At 45.4% G+C, this 16,077-nt stretch overlaps 1 protein-coding gene across 9 annotated transcripts in view; it reads right to left on the bottom strand.

Annotated features, from left to right (window-relative positions):
* PLAGL1 (PLAG1 like zinc finger 1) overlaps window positions 1-16,077 on the bottom strand; it is a 51,219-nt gene that overhangs the window by 15,886 nt on the left and 19,256 nt on the right. For 3 of the 9 annotated variants that reach the window (XM_079779945.1, XM_079779946.1, XM_079779941.1), the window contains exons 4-6: window positions 11,102-11,169; window positions 7,882-7,913; window positions 3,617-6,728 (exon numbers count right to left, since the gene is read on the bottom strand). The gene's annotated coding sequence lies outside the window, so the exon portion shown is untranslated. The remainder of the gene's footprint in view (window positions 1-3,616; window positions 6,729-7,881; window positions 7,914-11,101; window positions 11,170-16,077) is intronic. The other 6 variants (XM_079779948.1, XM_079779943.1, XM_079779947.1 and 3 more) reach the window with 3 other exon arrangements.

Raw genomic sequence — 16,077 nt, forward strand, 5'->3', positions numbered from 1 at the left:
TGGACGGTCGTTCAACATAACCCACCCGGCGGGGAGGAGGCGAGGAGGGAAGCATGTTTACAGATGGTTATTTTTCAAATTATGAGAAAAGTTTAGTTAGACAGTTACAAAGGTAGAAGTGAGCTGTAGAAGAAATGGGCTCCGGAAACACGTTACAGCAAGAGAAGGGCCCTTGGAGCTTAGGAAAATACACTCGGAAAGAATATTTGAGCAGGCGTGCTTGGGGAGGGGGCGGGGAGGGAGAGCAAGAGCCTTTTTACAGATTCTTAAATCTTCCACAGGCCTCCTCTCCCCACCACACACACTGTATTTTTCCATATAAACATTTAGGAAGGAATATCAAATGTCTACAAACAAGCCAGTGAGGGGTGTGCTGCCGAGCAGCGTGTGTGGAGGCCAGGACTGGCGCTGCTGAAATGGAACGGGCCCTGCTGTAAGAAAACCATTCAGGAACTCTGGGCAGCACGGTGGGGGGAGGGACAGAGAGCCTTCCCCAAACCCAGACAAGAGCCTTGGGAATCAGGAGAAGATTTTCTAGTCATTAAAGTCAGTGATGGGGACTATTCCTTTGTGACAGCTGAAAATAGATCCCCCTCCTCCCTCCCAACAAACCCTCAGCCACGGCCTCCAGGCCCTTTTAGGAGAGGCTTCTATAGCTGACAGCCCTGCTCTCTTCCTGGGACTTTCAGAGCAGGCACTGAGGAACCAAAACTACCTAATTAGCGGCAGGGCTATTGTCCAAATACGGCTCGCATTCTGGCGGAAAGAAAAGCCTGGGTCCTTCCCAGGAAGTGTGTGAGGGTAAAGGCTCAACGGAGAAAAGAAACAAGAAAAGCAGACCAGTCACATCGGTGACGGGAAGCCAGACTCATGAGTCAAACATCCCTCGAAGGAAACTTGAAAACTATGAGATCTGGGAAGGGTGCTCACGAGGGGCGGACTGTTTGATCCTAAAACAACCGTGTCTCTAAACAAACAAAAAGGCGTGAAAGAGCAGCAAAGTATCTCTGGGGGTGGAGTTAGAGATAACTTCTCTTTGTTTTTCCTTTTTGATTATCTGTACTTTCTAAATTTTAAAAATGAGCACTTAGGCTCATTAGGAGTTTACCAGGTGGACAAAAGGGAGGCATGCGTTTCAGGCAGACAGTAGAACATAAAAAAGCAGAGACACAAAGCAGCCCAGGGCAGCAGGGATCTCGGGGTTCAGTCCGGCTGGAGGGCAGATGTGAGTGCGGGGGAGGGGGGGGTAAAGCGGGGACTGGAGAAGGGGCTGTGACGGAACACAAAGGGTCCCACACACCAGGAGAGGAATCTGGGGTTACTCTATTGGGAACTGGGAGCAGGGAAAGTGATGACGGTTCATCAACAGATTGCTTTACAGAGAAAACAGCTCCTCCCCCACGGACGGCCTCCTTACCCCAGGGCACAGGCCAGTGAAAAGTACTGTTCCGAAATCTAAATGGTCTTTTTTGACAAGATGAGCCCGAGACCAAATCTGATTACCCAAATGGACACAAATGTAATTGGCAATTTTAAATGACAACTTAACACTATGGTTTTTCAAGCTTTTTCAATGGATGAGCATCCAGAGCTCACTTGTCTATCAACTGTGTACGCAGCAAGAAGGAAAAGGAGCTGCTGCCCGCCGGCTCGCGCCCCTCCTGCAGAAGCCCACGGGCCGCGCTCCTGAGACACAAAGCTGCACGGAGACTTTTCTCGTTGCCTTCCCATGTCACGTCCGTAAGTTCAAATGATGCAAAGCAAACTGTTCATCCAGAAATACTTAGTTCAAAATATGAAAAGGTTTACATTTAGGATATAAATGCAAATATTTATCCTTTAGGATGACCCCCGTTTTTCATTTTTTCTTTTGAAGACGGTAAACATTTCATCAGGTTTCCATCTTCAAAGGAAATGACACTCGAGGGACAAGGCCGCTTTTCCAAGTTCCTGCGCTGGCTGCCCTGAAAGGGGAGAGGAATGCCCAGGAAATGGGGGAGAAAGCTTCAAATGCGGGACACTGGGAGCGGGCCTCCTCTCCTTTTCACCTTAAGTCTTTTCTCTCCCCCATTCACAGCTCTGGGTCCTTTGTTTGTTTAACAAACCATTACAATTATACCCAGTTCAATGGGAGGAATGCGCACTCTCTGAGTAGCTGTCTCCCAATCCACATGTGTGGTCCACCCCACAGCCCATAGCAGGCGGCTTCAATGTGCCGGTCTGTGCTCCAGTCGCCCTGGAGGCCGGGCACCCTGCTCACAATAAGCCCCAATTTCCCGTGGCCGCATGCTTGCTGCTCCTTCCCAGGAGCCTATAGAGATGTTTCAAGTCGGGCTTCCTTTCCTGCTCCCCTAGCGACTGCACGGTCCGTCCTGCCTGGGCCTGTCCCACTCTGCGCCTGTGTCTCCTGCCCACTGCGTGAGCGCCCCTTACCTGTCCTCAGCCCACAGACCCACCACCAACTACTGGGCAGACACAGTCCAGGGCCCTACTGGTTCTCATGCCTCGTCTTCTATGTCAATCACATGGGAAGAGAAGATACAAAGTCAAGATTCCCTGCCCCCGCCTCATTAGAACGGCTAGTGCCTTTCTTGGCTGCTAGTCGATATGCTGGCATGTTGGAATGGATTTCAACTTCTCGGCCAATAAATCAAAATATTATTTAGCAAGAACATTATATTTCAAAGGGAACCTAAATAGCATTTAGTAAAACAATAATTCCGTTGAACTCATCAAGCCCTCTCGTGCTACTCTGTCTAACAATCCCCATCTGCCAGCCCTGTGAGAGGGGCAGAAAGGCACTTTCATCCCCATCTAACAGATGAGGAGACGGAGGTTCAGAGACGGAAGTTCTTTACGCACAGGCACCGGCGATTACGATTCTGCAAGTAATGAACTGTACTAAGCAAGGTGTCCCGTGCACAGGGAGTGTTAGCTCCCACGAGCATCATCACCGGTGATCACGATGGCGACCAGAGGCCAAACCCAGGTGTTCTGCGCTACACCGACCCCCTGTCCACTTGCACCACGCACCCCTCGCCACGCGGTGTGCCGGAGCCACGGACTCCAGCAGCAACTCTTACTATTGTGCTTCTCAATGCAGCCTGCCCCTGAAGCTGGAGTCCTAGCACTACTGGCATGCGACCAGCATCTCCCCCCCGGCTTATCAGTCAACATCTTCCGCCAAGGGGAGGGCAACCTTTACACATCCCCTTATGGGCACAAGTTAGGGTGTAGACAGGGCAGCCTTCAAGCTTGGGAACTGAGCTTGAAGGGTTATCAGCAGAAATGCCATGGGTCTGCAGGTGCTGTGGGGAATGTGTGTGTGTGTGTGTGTGTGTGTGGGGACAATAGAGGGTGTGGGTGTGAAAAGTTGCTAATTGCATCCTCTGATTCCCTGAAATGCAGAGTGTACCAATGCTTTTAAAAAAAAAAAGTCAAGAATTCTGTCCTAAGATTACTTTTTCGATTTGAAAGGGAAGTATCGTTTTATCCTCTACTAGAACCCCTTTATCTCCCACATGCCCTTGACTAATTTTACTATGTGTTTCCATGCAGTTATTAATAGACATACCCACACAGAAAAGATGTTTAAAAGAGACCGTCACTTGCATACCTGCTGGTGTCAGCGTTCAGGCAGTCGGGAAGTCCTCTCAGAAGTGTGTGAGGAGTCACACCTGTGAGGAGAGATCTCGCAGGTCGTCAGTGAATGAAGCTGGGAAAACATTCCCCCACCCCGGCCACGGGAGCCTCCCTTTGAGAGCCCACACACTCAACTGATGATGTGCAGAGGACATGTTCTTCTGCTTTTTAACTATTCCATGCATTTTAACAAAGGATCAATCAATTTTAAACTTTAAAACCCTCAATGCCTCAATTGATCTACCACCCTTAACTCTGAAATATCTCAGAAATACCACATGGCAAAAGCCTTAAAACATGTGGGTCATCTGATATATTTAAACAGTGTCATAAAGTTCACAATGTTGCAACTTAGAAGATTTTCAGTATTTCATATAATCTTGCCCAAGAAGACCTTTAAGTATTTATCCTTTGTCCTACTTACAACTGGATTAGAAAAACCCTGAAATCTTCCCCTGCTTTCTGCAAGTAGAAGAAAAACTGAAAAAACAAAAAACAACCCATGCAATTGCTTACATAAAAATATTCAAAATAGCACTCGGAGGAAACGGTATTTTTTTTTTTAAATCAACAGTATTAGAATACCATAAAACAGGCATGCAAATCTATGCAATAACAAAACCTGAAACAAATGATGAACTGGAAAAAGTCAGTAATAACTAGTAGGGATTCATTTCTAACAAAAGCTTTATATAAACGTCTAGATTTATCAAATGGGCTGAAGGCTCCTAACCGAATAGACAATTTGGTGGTCACCAAACCTGGCAATGTGCTAGAACGCCTGGGAAATCTTTGGCACAGGCCGGCACAGCGTCACTGGGGCCCTGGGATTTATGTTTTTACCACGTCTTCGGGGCCCAGGCTGCAGCCGGCTTTGTACTACTGATCCCTGATGAGCATTTGAAAACCGGTATCTCTGTTCACCAATTAATTATAAAGCTTGGCTTCTTCCAACTAAGACTATTCCATCCCGTTGATCCTCTTAGGTGAAAAGCTTTTCAGGATTTTCTTGCCCAGTACAAAGGTAAATATACTACGAAACAAAGCCAATTAGAGCTCACCTAACTGATTTTTTCACTTGGTTGCCTCTTTTCTTAATTTGATCAAAAAAGGCTGTCTGTTTATTTTGCATAAAAACATCCTTTTTAGTTAAATCAGAAAAATGCAGGCCATTTTAGACAACTAAATCTTAAAAATAACCTATCATAAGTCAGGAAAAAATGGGAGGTGAGGAGGTTGTCTGAATCATCCAGAGAATTTGTTTTAAGTGTATTCCTCACTTTGCATGTATAAACACTTCACAAATCATCTTCATGGTCCGTCTCTCCTCTGAAAATACTCAACATTTATCATGGTCTCCAAAGGCCTGGATTACATTTTTTTTAAGGGCTTTAGAAAACATAAGAGTGAAATTCTTCTGGATGATTCTTCCTTTGCTCCCACCCGTCTCACCACAGACAATACTGCTTTATGGATTCAGGGAGGCGAGGCGAGGCGAGCTTCTGCTTCCCTAGGAAGGGGGAACAGGACACGAAGTACGCAAACCAGGCAGCGGAGTAGCTTAGCTTCATTGTCAAAATATTCAAATGATCACTACGAGAAAGCGATGCCTTTCTGAATTCAACAATGCTCCTCGGCCTCCGAGGGCTCATACAGGAGCTTATTCTTGAGCTGTTCAATGTGAGCAGCACTAGTGAAAGCGGAGAACCCTGGCTGGGAGGAGATCAAGTCCCTGGCCTCTCCCACCTGCCATCTGAGCGCCCGCCTAACGCCTAAGGCTTAAATAGTTAACAATGCCCGGAGAACCTGACAGCACGCACGGCCTGCGGGGTGGGGGGGTGGTGGTGGGGAATCCTGGGTGATGGCGGACAACTCAACACAGCAGAGGAGAGACAGTTCGGGAAAAGAGCACATCTAAGGCTGACGGGATGCTATCTGCAGACTGCTTTTCAGGTCTGAATTTAGATTTCACAATCAGAGAAAAAGGTTTTACTATGTTGAGTATATTAAAAAGTGGTCATGGTAAGAAAAAAAAAATGACCCTCTAACATTCAACATTCCTAAATACAAATGTTTCTGAGCTCCCGAGGGGCAAGAAAAATCACATTTTTCTAGGAATAGGGACTGGCACGTGGCAGCCAGATTAGTTCTAGTTAATGGTTTTAAATAAATGGGAAAATATTGGGGGGTAAATGATCTGTTTCTTCATTGATGATAAAAACTACAGTTTCATGAATCTAGAGCATAGGACTTCTGGAATGTACTTTTCAGTTGTCACAATATGTTTTTCTAGGCCTTTGCTGCTGAGAGCAGCTTAAGAACATGTCTTTTCTGTTAATGAACTGGTTTAACCACCTGCTTGCTGAGCATTCACTGAAACCCGAACTGAACAAAGGGATTTCCCTCCAGTTTCTGCTCATTCACTTCTAGCTATGCCTGATTTTGCTTAAGTAAATTCTTCAGATTGACTTTGTTTTTTTATTTCTAATGATTTGAGCGGGAAAGAACTGAGCAAGCCCCAAACAGTGGGGATTCTGCCTTGGTTTTCCATGAAACACTCATCTAGGCAGACGATGGACAAGGCTTGTTTCTGAAAAGCATCTCAACTAAGTTTTTTATTTTACTTCCTAAAGCCCATCATTCCTAATGGAAAGGAGCGACCCTATGGGGTAGACTGCAGACAAGCAAACCTTCTCTCAGTGCGGTGGACCACAGTGGACGACGAGGCCGTGTCTCTGAAGGGAAGACACTCAGTGGGATATTCACATTCACACCACACAGAGGAACATGTTGCCAAGGGTCACCAGAAATTTGAACGGACCTGGCTCTCTACCTTTTCTCACAGTCCCTGGGGGACCTTGTTCATAACCCAAAGTTTCAACTCCTCCTTGAGGTCACAGGCCTCCCAGATATCTACCTTCAATTCTAAACTCTCAAATTCCAGACAAATCCATCTACCTACCTCTCACCTCGAAGCCTCGCAGTGCGCCCAGAAGGTCACCTGTTCTAGAGCAGGGGCTCCACGCAGCTGACTCTAGACTTGCCGCTCCTCTTCCAAAATTACAGATTTCAGCCACGGGCGCCAACTATGCAATGACAGCTAACATGTACTGGATGCTCACGTGGTGATGGCCATTGTTTTCATCACTTTACTAAATGCCCTCAACAACCATATGAGCAGGAGGTATTAGCCCCATTTTACTTTTGGGAAAACCGAAGCTTAGACGTTGTACTAAGTTGCCCAGCCAGCAGCTAAGGTGGGATCCGCACGCAGCGGGTGTGACGTGAGCGTCCACGTTACTAATAAGTCAGTGTCTTCACCGTGTCACTTCCCAGCCTCTCCAGAGTCAATGTCTGGAGTCACACTAGGTTTTCTCTGTGACTAAGCTGAGCTCTAAGATCTGCGAGCGTCTAGTCTCTCAATGTTCCCTTCTCTTCGTGTCCAGGGCTGCCACTGGGTGGGTGATGTTTTACCTTCCCATCGGCCTCCAAATCAGCACAGCAGGACAACTCTCTGGAACTTTACCTTGTCCGGCCAACAGTTTTCCTTTCTAGCTCATTTCTAGCTCTAAACAGGTAACAGGCTTTGTAAATCTTTGTATTTTAGCCCAGATGATGGCAGAGCAGTCTGTCTTTAACATCTAAACCCAATGAGGAGATGATGCCCAATTCCTAGGATGGGAGAAGGTGAGGATGGGAAAGGACAAAGACACTTTCCCCTCCTCCCTCCTGCCCCTGGGCCTGGGGAGGAGAAGGAGACCTGTGAAGGCATTTCCAGCCTCCGCTGGTGTCCCCGAGGCTTCCTGAGACCAGGGCTGTGATATGCCAATGGCCAGAGGCAAGTCCCTCGCCTCCCAGGTCTGGGGAAATCTCCAGGTCCTAGGTCACACCCCAGGAGGGAAGGGAAAGTGACTGCGGTGACATTTCCCTAGCGGTTGGCCAGGTGGGGGCTGGAGTGTGAATGAAGGCCGTTATGGGGAATAGAGGAGGGGGTACTTCCTGCATACTTGAAGTTGGGGAGCCAGACTCAGAGACTCCCCGGTGCCTCAACCAGGTGCTAGGACTTAGGCTAGTGCACATCTGTGCTCTGCACTCGCTGCCCGTAACCGGAGCCAGACTTCTTTGCAAAGAAGGCCTCCGCCCTGTTGCAGAGAGGAGCTTGGACCGGCCAGCGCTTTAGAAACCCCAGGGGGCAGATAGAGAAGGAAGGAAAGGAGCAGATGTTAAGACTCTACTCACAGGATTAACTCCTTGGACTCCTATGCAAATACCTAGGAAGGGAGAGGCAAAGAAAGTTATCATTATGGCCTTTATCTTAAACTCCAAATTGCTTAAAAACCAAGGAAAATAACAACAACCGGGAAGTCCACCGGGAAGAGGAGAGGCCAGTGTTCCCTGCTGAGGCACAGGACAGCCAGCTCCCCAAGCTTGCTTGTGTCCCCAGACCCGCATGCTGGGGCTTTCAGAAGGTGGAAATGACAGTGTGCTGGAAATGAGGTAGCTTTGGGGAGAGGCGATTTCCCACTTAAGAGAAAGGATGTAAGTCCTTAATGTGACAAATTTGTCGATCCACAGATGGGGCAGTAACTGTAGGTACTCGTGGCACCAAATGAAATGTCTAAGAGGGTCCAGACTCTGAGGTCAGTCATGTCCTCAAAGCAAAGCCCTTTTAGTTTATGGCTGAGTGTCTGAGCCCTTCGATGAGGCTTACGAGGGCCCCACTGAAAACTGGAGAGGACTCATGACATGGCAGCCACTGTTCAGAGACCAGGACGTTTAGAATAGCGCTTGGGCAGGAAGAGGAACTGCAATGTACAAGCATCAGTAAGCCGGGAAACCTATCTACCTGCCACCCAGGCACCCACGATGTCTGCCTGGCATGGAGGGTGCGTGGCCAGGGCGGAGTCGGGCCTGGGAGAGGAGGACCTGCCTGGGAACCACATGCCCAGTTGCGGAGGCCAAGTGTGCCAAGACGCTGCCCCCTCCGCTCTGGTTTTTAGGAAGCTGAGTGGTCTGTATTAAATCGTACCCAAGAAGAGAACTTGCAAGCAGGGAACATGGAAGCGAGGGTGCGTTAAGCAAGCAGGGAACGTCAACAGGCAGATGTTTGGAAAACGGGAGCGACCGGAGCGTGGGGCACTCTGGCCGCACAAGGGCCTGGCCTCTGTTGACACTTGCCTCCCTTCTCACACCAGACAATACATGGGTCCCAGGAGGGAAGGGGGAGGAGGAGGCAGTTAATGAACACTCACATGGCCCATCCCCAACCCCCACCGCCTAACATGGGAACCCCAGGCAAGGCCCCGAACTTCTCTGCACGGTGACTTTCCAATCTGTGGTACCCCAAGACTTGATGGGGGTGAGGGTGAGGGACGGTGGGAAGGTATGCTGAGAATGGAGGGCCAGCCCACTCTATTGGTCAAAACCCAATTTTCATGGGGTTTCCTTTAAACCTACTACCAGCCTAGTGAGTCAAGAGCTCGGAGCCAAGTGAGGTCAGTGCAAAGAGACTGAGATCCCTACGGCTGCTCGGTCTCTGTTTTTGGATTGTTTCCCTTCGTCCTAATCTTCATCACAATCTACTATCAGAGTGGTCCTTCTACATGCAAGCACGTTCCTGTCCTCGGCTCTTTGGGATTCTTTAAGGGTCCCATGAGTTTCTGTCAATTGCAACCAAGAGTCCCGCACAATCAGAATCCCTGGAAGGTTTTCACCAGGAGAGCCATGTGCTCAGGCTTGTGTTGGGGAAAGAGACCTCAGACAGGGGACATACAAACTATGCTCCTGGATTTACCCATTTTATTCCTTAAAATCAGTGAAATGGTCAGTTTCTTGGGGGAAAACACACATAAAAGCACAAAGGAAAAGGGAAGAAGTGCCTGAGCAATCTAAGGAAAATGGCTGACCGAGTACTGGCTCCGCTGCTGGCCAGGTGTGCAACCCCAGGCAAGTCCCCGAACTTCTCTGCACGGGGACATCGACCCTCCGTGCGGAGCTGTTACAAGATTATACAGTACGTAGGTCCATATGCACAAGCAGAGGCCCAAAGACTGCGACAGAGTCTAGAGTATACGTACAAAGTAGACGGGTCTGTTAATAAGTATCAAGAACAATTTTACAAACTGGGATAAGTTCACAATTAGGAAAAAACATGATAACCTGTTTCAGAGTACACTATCCCAGAAAGAGTAGTTCTTGATTGACTTCAATAATCTTTCTTTAATTTGGATAATCACAATACAATTAATTCCATTTCCTAACATGTACTTACCAAACAAATTTCTAGTTTCTTGGATGCATTAAGTTTTATATGTCATATATCTGAAAGATTTCTAAATTATTAAGTAGTCAATTAAAAAATGGGCCGGCATGAATTGGTCTTACCAGTATTATAAAGTTACCCAAATGACATAGAGAAGTGATTCTGGCATTTTGGATATTGCTAGAATTTTCCTTTTGTATGTGTTAGTGGGGAAGTGGACTAGTTTCAACTGGAATTATTTGGAGAGCAGGAATTTAAACACACCCATCTAATATTCTCCTCGCTTTGGCCTTCCAACTGGAGCAGCTGTGGATAGCTTTTCTAGAAGTCAGCCCCAAGAGTAAAATAAATTTGGAAGTGGTTTATCTAGTGAGAGGCTTAGGGGGGAAAAAAAATTCAAGTGTAAGATGAAATATAAGAAAAGAACACTGAAACAAAAATAAAATTATGGCATATTACAGTCAAGGACATTTTGTAAAAAAAAAAATATGTTTGGAGAGAGGCCAAGAGTTATGGTTAAGCAACGCTGTTAGCACTAAAGCTGCAAAACAGGGGGAGGGTTGCTTTAGGGTGAAGAAGGCAATGGGCTTAAACAGAGAACAAAATGCATGCTACGTGGGAAAGACAACCAAAATGCTGAATATGACATTTCAGGCAGGAATTACTATTATGAAATAGGTGTTTAATACAAATCATCATCTCCAGATGTATGGAGAATGATAAGAGATAAAACTCTTGACTCCTGCCAACCATGAATTCCCTCAAATAAACACTGGATTTAGGGGCACTTATTTCCTAATACGTATTTCACAACTTTAGGAAATTTGGACAGAACATATGCAAACTGAGACTCACCTCTTATTACAATCTTAGGAGCATAATTTAGAAACTCTGAATTGTAACGTATGCAACATACTAAATGCGATTCTAAATGGAGGATAACACCCCCAAATGTTTCCTGGGCTTTGTTTGTTTTGTAAGATAAAACAATGCTAAAACATCTTTTTAAAATGTAAGGGAGCGGGATCACAGAGTTTCAAGTAAGCAAGTCATGATTAAAAAAGCCAATTGTATAAAAGCCCTTATACACAGCAGTGGTGTCCACTCTAACGCAGAGAGAACGGGACGCAGACTCACCACTGACCATGGGCGAGCAGACTGGGCAGCAGTCAGACGATCTGGCAGAGGCATACTAACCTTGCTAAGTCTGACGTACAGAGGAGTTTTAGATGCAAAACAGAGGCCACATCAAATGTAGAGCAACCCTAGAGGGGGGGGGAGGAAATCAAAAGGTTAAAAAAAAAAAAGGCATGGAAAAAACCACATTGGTACTGTGTCAGTAGACATTTATATATGGAATACGAGTTCAGGAATGCCAGAATAAAAAATTTCTCTCCGTCAACATGCCGCAGTGGCATATTCCAACATTCCAGAGGCACACCTTTAAGTTCTTAAAGGATTTTTAGTTTTAGTTTAGAGATGTGGTTACGAGCAGGAGCTATGGCGCCAGAATGCCTAGATTCAAATCCAGGGGCCGCCTGGGGCCACTTAGAATCCTGGTGCAATCTGTTTAGTCTCCCCCTGCCTCCACTTCGAGCCTGTAAAATGGGAATAATCATACCTATGGCACAAGAGCCTTTTGAGGATTAAATGAGTTCATCTGAGTAAAGTGCTTCACACCGAGTGGTAAGTGGGGAGCCCTCGTGCATTTGCGGTTATTTCCCAGAGACCCTGATTCAAGTGAAAACACCGCACAGCCTTGAGCAGATATCAGATGACAGACCTTTAAAGAAAGTGTCAACGGAGAACACGACCCTTTGGGAAAGGCAACAAGTACCTGAGGGGCGGAGGGTGACAATGAGGGGAGGAAGGAAAGGCCACTAAAAGGCAAAACAAACAACAACAAAACACACACCTTTGCTTAATTCCAATTTTGTTTTTCAAAGACAAGGCTACTATTAAAAGGAGAAGCTGGAGAGCAGAACTTGACAGCGAGCATACCCAGTAAAGGTATTTTTAATAATTCTATATTTCAGACTGCATTTCTTGCAGTTCCATCTCATCGGGAAGGAGAGGTCTCCCTCCCAATGACTAGATAAGGCTTTATCTGGTCAGGGTGGATGGATGGGAAGCCATCTGAGAGGGAAGGATCTGATATCTTTCTGCTAGAAAGTTTGTTTATGGAAATAAACATACACACAAATGCAGACACCTAACATATGTTGATCCCCAAACCTACATTGTGGGCTTGACTCTTAAATGATTACTACTTGGATATTACAGCAGTTTTCCCTCCTGAGGGAAGAAAAGTCTCTCTGACGGAGGACCATGTAGTGGAAGTTGTCTGATTCTATAAACACAGCAAGAACGCCATTTGTAACTGCAGTCACTGCCTTGGCCTGTGAGTAGTTCTTTCTATCAACGTAGACAAAGATACGCCTCACTTCTAAAAGCTGAAACACCCCATGGAAAAGTGTGGCTTGATTTCCTACTTTTCCTTCCACCCTCTCCCCCCCGCCCCCCCTTCGCTACTTGGTATCATGTCACACAAAATTACTTCCAGAAACTGGGAGGCTTGAGCGGCCAAGTTATAAAACCTCAGCACTGTGCTTACTGCTTTCTTATCTAGAAGTTAATACTTATGGGAGTGAGAGTCTATCGATGATCAAGGCCACGGTAATTTTCCCATTTTGTAAGAAACCTAAAATCTCAGCAGAATCACAAACTGCTGAGTCCACCACATTTGTATGAGCTATGCGAACGCCCATTCCTCTACAAAGTTGCTACCACCACTCCCAAATTTGGAAACCTGTATTTTAAATTTCATCCCTACCTTTAATCAAAACAGAAAACCAAGTAGATTTCTTTAAAAATAATCGTGGTGGTAAAAATAAAACAAAAATAACATGGGTGAGTAAAATATTAGCAAGTTCCTGTACTGTGTGCTTACTTACCTCTCCTATCCCCCCGCCCCACCCCAACCATTCTCTAAAATTTTCCATTATAATTTTAAGATGCTATTTTCCCCAAGAACATCATCAACCATTTTCCACTTAAAAAGAAATAGGTTTTAACTTAAGAGCTCAGAAATTGGGCTTGTTCTGGGTCCTGTAAAATCATAGCAGATGATCCTTAGAATCAATTTCCTTTACACTTTCACTGGGAGATGAAGATGTTTGCTTGCTTTGATAAGGGGCTCATAACACACCGTGTGTGGGAAATCTGGTTAAAGATATGGTCAAAGGATGATTTGTTTTGCATTATTTCATATTACACCACAGAATTAAATCATGTAAAATGGAAGCTTTATCCATCTCAATCACTAAATCTGGTTAAGTGAAAGTCTACACAACTCTAAATTAAAAGCTTTTTCATCTTCTTACCGAAAATGTCTAGACGCTGTTTTGAGATTTATTTTTAGGAAAGAATATTAGAGAAGAGACCTTGGCTTTGAAAAGGACCATGCCACGCACTATTTATGCTTCCTGTACAGAGGCTGATGGACTGCCCGGCAAAAGTTGCCAAATCAAAGCAACCATTTAATAATTCTCCCTGAAGGAAAGGTTTTAAAAGGCTATAGTGCCAATCAGGTAACAATAGATCAATCAGGTTTTCTTAAAACATAGTGTTTGCAGTTGAAGCCCGGATAAGCAATTACATTCAAAGTAATGGAGGAATGGGGAGCTATCAATCTCCACTCATCAGCAGGCACTCACGGATCCAGGAGGCCTGCGAGGCTGGGAGATATAAAAATGAATACTATACAGCTGCTGTACTTCCAGCTAAAAGAAGAACCTAAACAAAGATCTACAGGGCAACGTGTTAAGTGCTATACTAGAGGTGTGCGCAAAGGGCTGGAGGTCAAGGGAAGAAGCCATAAATTCCTCCTGGGAAATCAAGCAAGCGGGGAGATGTAAAAGGAAGGTCTGGTGTTGTTTCCTTGCGACAGACTCAAGACCTTTTCCTTACTCTGTTCTCAAAATACGGCACCAACTTCAGGATTTATGAACTGTTCTACTCGCAAGTGCTATATGTTGGTTCATTTATGTTTGACACAGACTTTCAGTTAAAATATCCCAGGGATATAAGTTTAAAAAAAAAATAAATGTGTTCTCATAATATTCCCATGCAACACACAGAATCCAGCATGGCATGAATAGCTAGCAGTCGTGAAAGTTAGATGGAACGTTCAAAGATGTTCTGAAACATAAATGAACAGAAGACACACTCTAACGACTTAGTGTTACTATATTAATAATGACTTTTAAATATCACTTTATTTTTCTTCAGGCAAAAAAATAAAAGAATCACCTGATTATATCATGGTTAATATTTGTCTTTCTCTACTTCTGTGCTTAAAAAAAGAACAAGGGTGTTGGATCAACTTCTACTTAACATCACGTATTATGCCTGCCATATTCCTCCTTATAACATAGTTGTGACAGAACCCCCATTGTTCATTACACACTAGCCCCAAACTTGAGTAATTCTAACGTAAGCATGAGAAACCACGGTCTCCTTTGGGGTGAATTTCCAAATTCCTCTATGTTAAATTGAGGTCTAATTTTCCTTGTGCCTGGTTTTCACAAGAAGGTCCATTCCACCCCATGTGCTCCTTTTCAGCTGTCAATAAACAGAGGCAGTGAATTCCCCCAGGGCTTCACAAAGCTAGTTAGGCAGAGCCATTCATTCCTTCAGGAAAACAGGGCATTGATTTCAGCGAGTTCCCAGGGAGCAGCTGCAACAAAGAGATCAAAGGCCCACCTCTCTCTCCCTCCATTGCTTTCATTAGGCCAGGCCCAGACAAACAGCGACAGGTTTCCTCGAGACAAGGAGAAGGCCCGGAGACCACCTCATGGTTCAATTCAAATTCATCCGTTTCCTACATTCCAGTGACAGTCCAGAATGCTAACCATGACAAACCAGCACAATCGCCAGGCATAATATACTGCGCGCTAGTTCATCCAAGGTCAGAGGGAGAAAACGGGCACCAAGGGAAGTCCTCCGCTACCAGGGCCTGCTGGGCCTCAATGGCCCCCCGACATTCCATAAATACACGTCGCCTGCTCACTCTCCCTTTCTTCTTCCATCCTGCAATCCTCCAAGCGATGGTCTCCCTTCATCTCCAATTTCTTTCGAGTCACCGTACCCAAACTACAGGGACACTTTATTCTCCATCGAATAGCTCTACTGACGATTGGAGTGTGGCTATAGTGCAGCCCTCATTATTGGCTGGCACCCAGTAAGCTACGACATACGATGAATTTAGAGCTGTAATTCCTAGGGCTTCCCGCAAAGGCCGCTAGACCTAAAGAAAGAGTCAGTTTGCGTAAATTCTGTTTGCCAAACAAAACCACGAACCGCGACAGAACAGTTAGCTTTTTTATTTGAGCTGGGTAATCATCCAAACTGGTAATCCAGGCTCCTAAATGGCAGTCTGTGTGTGAATGAGCTGTGTGTGTGTTTGAGGGAGTGAGGAGGGCCTAGGAAAGAACACGGATTGGCCTGATAGGTTACCTACACTGAGCAGGTATTATTTAAAAGTTTCCAAGGTCTCCTCTGAATTCTGAACTGCTTCTTTGACACGGCTTTCATGGAAATCTGCAACAAAATGTGTTCATTTTACTGAGCTCCACTCCATGCCTGTCACTAATCCTCAGTGAACATGGGAATAGATGAGTTAAATTTCAAAATTCCTAACCTAAAAAGAAAATAAACAATATTGGAATGAGAGGGATGGAGCACGCATTCCTTGACACAGAACATAACCTTCCTGGGTGCCCGTCTTTGGAGCTTTAGTGCTGAACTGGGGGATCCAATCAATGATTACTCATTTGACTCAACGATGCCATTTTGTACAGGGTGCTGAACAGCCCGCAAGGAGACCTTCATTGGCTCAGTTGGGGACAGAGATGAACTTAAGAAATGCAGAGCTCTAAACTGTACAGAAAATGTAGCTTAGTAAGCACAGTGGAACGGTCATCGTAGGCACCTGAAAGCTGACTGTGGCACTGGTTCATGTTGGGCCTCTCTGTCTTCCTACTCTCCCAAAATGGAGAGAGAAACATCAAGAATCCCTTTACAAGGTATTGTGAAATAACACTACATCTCACAAATTATATATCTCATAAAAAAAAAAAAAGCTGCTCTTATGAGTAGAAACTCCTTATATA

The sequence above is a fragment of the Cnephaeus nilssonii genome, assembly GCF_951640355.1.
Source record: "Cnephaeus nilssonii genome assembly, chromosome: 9".
NCBI classification, from domain to species: Eukaryota; Metazoa; Chordata; class Mammalia; order Chiroptera; family Vespertilionidae; genus Cnephaeus; species Cnephaeus nilssonii.